This window comes from Cebus imitator, unplaced genomic scaffold, assembly GCF_001604975.1.
Source record: "Cebus imitator isolate Cc_AM_T3 unplaced genomic scaffold, Cebus_imitator-1.0 Scaffold136, whole genome shotgun sequence".
In the NCBI taxonomy this organism is placed as follows: Eukaryota; Metazoa; Chordata; class Mammalia; order Primates; family Cebidae; genus Cebus; species Cebus imitator.
This window is the reverse complement of record NW_016107451.1, coordinates 2,743,317-2,749,567: the sequence shown is the minus strand read 5'-3', so window position 1 is coordinate 2,749,567 and position 6,251 is coordinate 2,743,317.

Genomic DNA, 6,251 nt, shown 5'->3' with positions numbered 1-6,251 from the left:
CTGGAGGCACACATTCCACACCGAGGGATACCACACCAGTCCCTCCACTGGGTGAAATACAAGGCTCCCAGCTCTGAGTGGGGCCTGAAGCAGGAAAGGGCTCTGCAGCAGGTTCGGGCTGCAGGGCAAACTGCCCTGACACTTGGGCCATACACTCCAGTAGACCTTGGCGTTGGAGATGTCAGTGTGGAAACAGATGTGGCATGGAGTTTGTGGCAAGCCCCACCTGGAAAACCTCAAGGTAGACCCTGGGGTTTCTGGGGTAAGGCTGTGCCATTCACAGGAAAGAACTGTGCACCTTTTGAAAAATAGCTCCTGTATGTGACTGAGACATGCTAGAGACAGAACTGCTGACCAAATGACCATGTCTCTGGCTAGAATTGCCCTTATGTGCCACGTCCTGTTGAACCCACCAAATCTTAAAGTCTAGCAAGTCCAGCTGCAGTGCACATAAGATTGAAACAGCACATCTGGGATCTATCCCTAGTGGGACTTCGGGGCACAAGTAAGAGGCATGAGCAAGCAGCCCAGACCCCCATGCCACCCATCATGGTTGCACCTGTGCCCCTCCCTCAGCTCATCCCTATGGCTCTATGGGGGATCACGTACTACTACTTAAAAGGGAAGAAAAAAACTGGAGCTTTGTTTGTGGCAAGATGGGGACCGTCCTTCAGATGCAGTATGCACACTGAATCAGAAATCTCAACATGGTTTCATGGAATTGAAAGTATGTGAGACTGAGAACTGAAGAATGGGAGCAGGCATGGTCCCATTTACTCTCATTTCCAGTGACCCACTGGGGACCTTGTACTTTCCATCCCTGCAGCTCTGGGCTCTGCAGAGGTAGAGGTCCTGGTCCCAGAAACGGTGAATTCTTGCTAGAGAACACAGCAAGGGCCCTGTGAACTACAAGTCACGGCGACTGCCAAAGCACTTTAGACTCCTTGTGTCCAGAAATCATCCGGTGAAAGGTGGAGCACCATCTTGGCGGCTGTAATTGGCCCTGAGCTTCAGAAGGAGGTAGCTGCTTTTGCAGAATGGGTGGATACACAATAAAAATATAGAAAATAAAATGGGAGGACTGTGTGTGGAAGCAAGATGATCCATGTGGGGTCTCTTGGCCTCCCCTGTCCCACTGTGACTGTGAGTGGACATGTACAGCAACCCCAAGGATGTGATTACCAGGAATGAGGGTTTGGGTCACACCATTCGACCTGCCAAGGTGGTGATGAGCACTAGGTGAAGCCCTGAGGTTGATTGCTGTGGTGGGGGCTGTGGTTTGTCCCACTGACCCCCATCTTCTAAGACTCTTCCCCTGGGGAAGAGAGGTTCACTGGGATCCTGAGAAGTACATCCTGCAGTGCCTAGTGGACAGCAGGGGCCATGAGGTGCACTACTCAGACCTCCCCTCAATGAAGGACTCGCCACTCAGCTGTGAGCGACCCAGGAAGGTGACAGCCTCCAGCTGCAGTACCTGCAGGCTGAAGTCATTGCTCTGAGAAGCTTCTGGCCACCGAGAAGGACCCGGGTACTGCTAGGACCTGGTCATTTCTGCTGACTGTGGGACTCTTCTAGTGGGCAGTCCTTGCTGGGGAGTTCCCCACTGATTTGGTAGGGCACTGTCAGGCTCCATCATGCTCTGAAGTCTTCTCTCTGCCAGGTTCGTCTCCTCCCCTTGGCATTTCACGAGTCACTGCAATCAACCTTTCACACTCCTAGTTCTGTCTCAGCTCTTGCTCCCCAGAAGGCTCAAGGACAAAGAGTTTAAATTCTAGCTCTGCTATTTCCCAGTGTGTGAACCCGAGTTGTGTGAACCTTCAGTTCTCTGAGCCTCTCTTTCCTCACTGGAAAATAGAAGGGACAAGGCCTCCCACAGTTGTCGAGAGGGTTAAATGAGATACTGCCTACAAAATGGCTGGCACTTGAGGCCACTCCATAAACGAAGCTGCCAGCCTTGATAGGCTTGAGCAGGGTAGCCAGCTCTGCCAGGCCACTGATTGGACTCCTGCACCCATCAGGGGGTCCCTCTGCCCAGGTGGGGTCCCTGGAGAAAGACGGACCTCCTTGTCCTGTGGGTTTCACTCACCACTCCAGCTCTGGAGTTACAAGGACTTGGGTTTGAATCCTCATTCTGCTACTTTCTGTCTGTAGCGGTTTTGAGTGATTTCACCTCCTGTGCCTCAGTTTCTTTATCTGTAAAATGAGATGTTAATAGGTCTGCAACTGCTAAGGGTTACTGTGATAATTCAATGAAGTGGTGTATGGAAAGTGCTTCCTACAGTGCCTGATACCTAGGAAGCACTCAATAAATGATAGCTAGAGTTATTCATTTGTTCACTCAGTATAACTCCTGAGCAGCTGCTCTCTATCTGGTTCTCTGGTGTGAACCTGGGTTACAAAAAGAAAAACGAACCTCATTCATCACGCTGGGAAGGAGACATCATGGTCTATACTTTACCGAGGAAAAACCGGAGGCTCAAAGAGGTGAAGTGATTTGCCCAAGACCACAGAGCACTTCCCAAGTGGTGGAGCTGGGACTTGAACCCAGATCCAATTGCCTCTAATACCTTGACCTGCACCAGGCAGCTGTTTGGAATCATCAGCCCTCAGCAAGTGGTAGGGGAGGATTCGGGGATTCCCAAAACCTTGCTTCTCGGTGGCTTCCTGTTTCCCCACAACATGGACAAACAAAGCAGTGGACCGGCGGACATCCTGACAGCAACGTGACCAATTTTGGGGGTTTGGGGTCACACTAAGTAAACCTGGGCGTTCAGTGTCCTGTTTGATGGATCTGGGAAGTGAGAGGGTTAGTCATCGGCCCCATTGGAAGGCAACTTCTTACCTGTGGACACCCCTGGAAGTTGAAATGACACAGGCTTTCAGGCAAACTTTCCTGCGGCCTGTGGGCTGCATGTAGCCCAGGATGGCTTTGAATGTGGCCCAACAGAAATTCATAAACTTTCTTAAAACATAAGATTAAAAAAAAATTTTTTTTTTAGCTCATCAGCTATCATTAGTGTTAGTGTGTTTTATGTGTGGCCCAAGACAATTCTTCTTCTTCCAATGTGGCCCAGGGAAACCAAAACATTTGACACCCCTGCTTTAGGGTCAGACAACTGGGTTCAAATCTCAGCATCTTCACTGACTGGTCATGGAACTTCAGTCTCTCCACTTCCTGAAGAGGCCTCAAATCTATCATCTCTCCTATTCTGCTCTCTTTCTCCTCCTCTTCCCATCCATACCAGCCACAATCTTGCAGGGGCAAATTCTTTGCCAGAAACTGCCAATGAGCTGTTAAGGAAAAGTCTCCATTTCCAAGACCACTCACCCTCCTCCAGGCCCCTCATTCCCTCTGCAGGATATCTGCTCCTTTTATTCAGGTATTTGGGCACCTGAGTTGAAACTGAGTAAACTTTCTTGACTTCTCTACTTTGTACCAGGTGTTCAGCTAGGTACTTTCTCCTAATAACCTCCACAACAACCCAGTGAGGGAGTTTTATTATTATACCCATTTGATAGATGAGCAATCTGAGGCTTAGCAGAAGTCAGAATGTGGAGCTGGGATTGGTCCCTAACCCATAGCCCTCCAAGCCCGGTGCTCTGCCTCCATGCAAGCACAGCTGAGTGCAGTCATTGCCCAGAGCTGTGGGGATGGAAATCAAGGAAGCCTGACTCATAACTAGGTAGTTGGGAAGCTGGAGCCACAGTGACTCCAGCCTGCAGTGTCTGCGTGCTGAATTAGGGAGCTTGCATTGCTCGTGGAGTCAGGGTAGTCTTGAGTAGGCCCTAAAGGCTCCTTGGAGAGCTTGGGATGACTAGAGCCCTTTGGATAATAGCAAAAGTCATAATAATGACATCAACTGTGATTTGTTAAATCCTTACTACATGCCAGGTCTCATTTAATCCTCCTGGCAACCCTGAGAGGAGGAATGGTTGCCAGAATTCCCCATCTAAATTTGTGTGACTCCAAGGCTCACCTAGGTCCCTTGCTGCAGGCGAGACATGCATCTCCCCCAGTAATGCCTGATAGCTCCACACTGGCTTTCTTCCCAAGAGACCAGGACTCGGCCAGGCCCTTTGGCCCTGCCCTTACCCTGGCTCCTCAGAACCCTGCCCCTAAGCCCTTAGTTTTGAGTTGGAGTGTGGAAAGGATAAACCCTCCCTAGGTGTGGTTGAGTCCCTCCTCCTTGAAACATTGAGACCTAAAAAAGGTAGAAGAGACTTTCTGAACCTTATTCAAAGCAAGGGAGGAGAAAAAAAAAGGAGGGCAGTCTTAATGTTTATAGACAATATAACATAACCCAAAGGACCATGTCTTCTCTATCCTGGCTCACAGGAAGCTGCAGGCAGGGCTGGGCTGGAACCTGGCTGCTCTCAACTGCTTTTACTCCATTCAAGGCTGCTTCAGGCAGAGATGGGGCCATTCCAGAAGCTCTTTGGTGGATAGAGGTGCCAGGACACAAAGCCAGAAACATACCATCTCAATTTAAGCATGGGAAAAATATGGTGCAGCTAGTTTATGACAATCCTAGGCAAAATTCCAGAAGTTCCTTTCCTAAGCAGGGATTATTGGGAGCCAAGATGGGTTCACTTAGGTCAAGGCATGACTAACTCCCCCGATTACTCTTGGAGGAACGGTAATCAGAGCATGTGTGGGAACAGGACCACAGACTCAGAATTTAAAAATAGGACTGTGCTGTTGTCAGAATTGCACTGAGGAAGAGAGAAGAGAGTTCACCAGCCAGAGTCTGAGATCCACTTGACCCCAGCCCATCACATATAACACTATAGGCTTCTCTTTCAAGCAGGTAGGCTCAAGGATGCTGCCACAAATTGCCTCATGGCTGGCAGTGGAGGAGGGGCCTTGGGACATTCAAGTGAGGAAGATGAGGAATTCAGAGGCAATGGACACTGATAACATACATTTGAGGGGGGGTGGTAGTATTTGTCCGATAAAGCGTGTAGGAGGTTGAAAGAGGTTGTAGTTTGCCCAGGGGAAGAGAACATTGAGAATCTCTTAGAATACATGACACGAAGGTCTGCAGGTTAAGGAGGGGCTGGTTTCCTTCTCCGGTACCATCGGCGTCACAGCCTGGGCGACAGAGCGAGACTCTATCTCAAATCAATTTTACTGTTGATGAGGCTTTTGAAATGTCTCACACATCTCTTTGAGGGTAAATGGAGAAATATGGACCAAATCTTAGGGTAGCTCAGCTCAGCCTTTGCATGGCTGTTTGCACCCCTCTGCCCAGACGAGAAGGAGTGGATTGATTCTGTTGGGTGTGGCTCTGCCCACCTTACGACCCAGAGCATCAAGCAGTGTGGTGATTTTTCTAACCCATACTGGTCTGCTCTGGGGGTGCCTGTGTGGAAGGCTGGGTGCAGAAGAAGGGAATGTCTGTCTACCGTGTGAGAGGAACACTGCTGATGTCCTTCCCCCAGTCCTGGGATTGGTTCCACACTACTGTCCACCTGCCTGCATGGCAGGGCCATTTCTACCGGAGGCCAAGGAGTGGAGAGGTTCAAGGTTCAGGCTCTGGAGTCAGGCTGCTCCCTGTTCCAGGCTCAGCTCCACCATTTTTTAGCTGGGTGACCTTGGGACAAGTTACTTAATTTATCTGTGCTTTATATTCTCTATCTGAAAAGGGGGATAATAGTGATGCCTAATTCACAGGGTGGGAGCTTTGGCCTTCGCTTTTTTGACCTGTGGCACAGTAAGAAATATATTTTATGTCAACTCCCAGTACACACATTCCTACATATATGTACATACATGAGAGCGTATAAGTGAAAAATGTTTTTCAAACAGCCCCTAACCTGAGTGCGGGTTGACAAACCATGGTCTATTCTATTCTATTCTTCTTTCATTAACCAAAATGTTGGTTGAGAGCCATTAAATTGATTTTACTATACATATGGGTCATCGGCCACAGTTTGAAAATCTCCAGGTTAGGCTGGGCACGGTGGCTCATATCTGTAATCTCAACACTTTGGGAGGCCGAAGCAGGAGAATCACCTGAGATCAAAAGTTCAAGACCAGCCTGGCCAACATGGTGAACCCTGTCTCTACTAAAAATACAAAAATTATCCGGGTGTGGTGGTGGGCTGTGCCTGTAACCCCAGCTACTCAGGAGGCTGAGGCAAGAGAATGGCTTGAACCCAGGAAGTAGAGGCTGCAGTGAGCCAAGATCATTCCACTGCACTCCAGCCTGGGTAACAGAGCGAGACTCCATCTCAAAAACCAAAAAAAA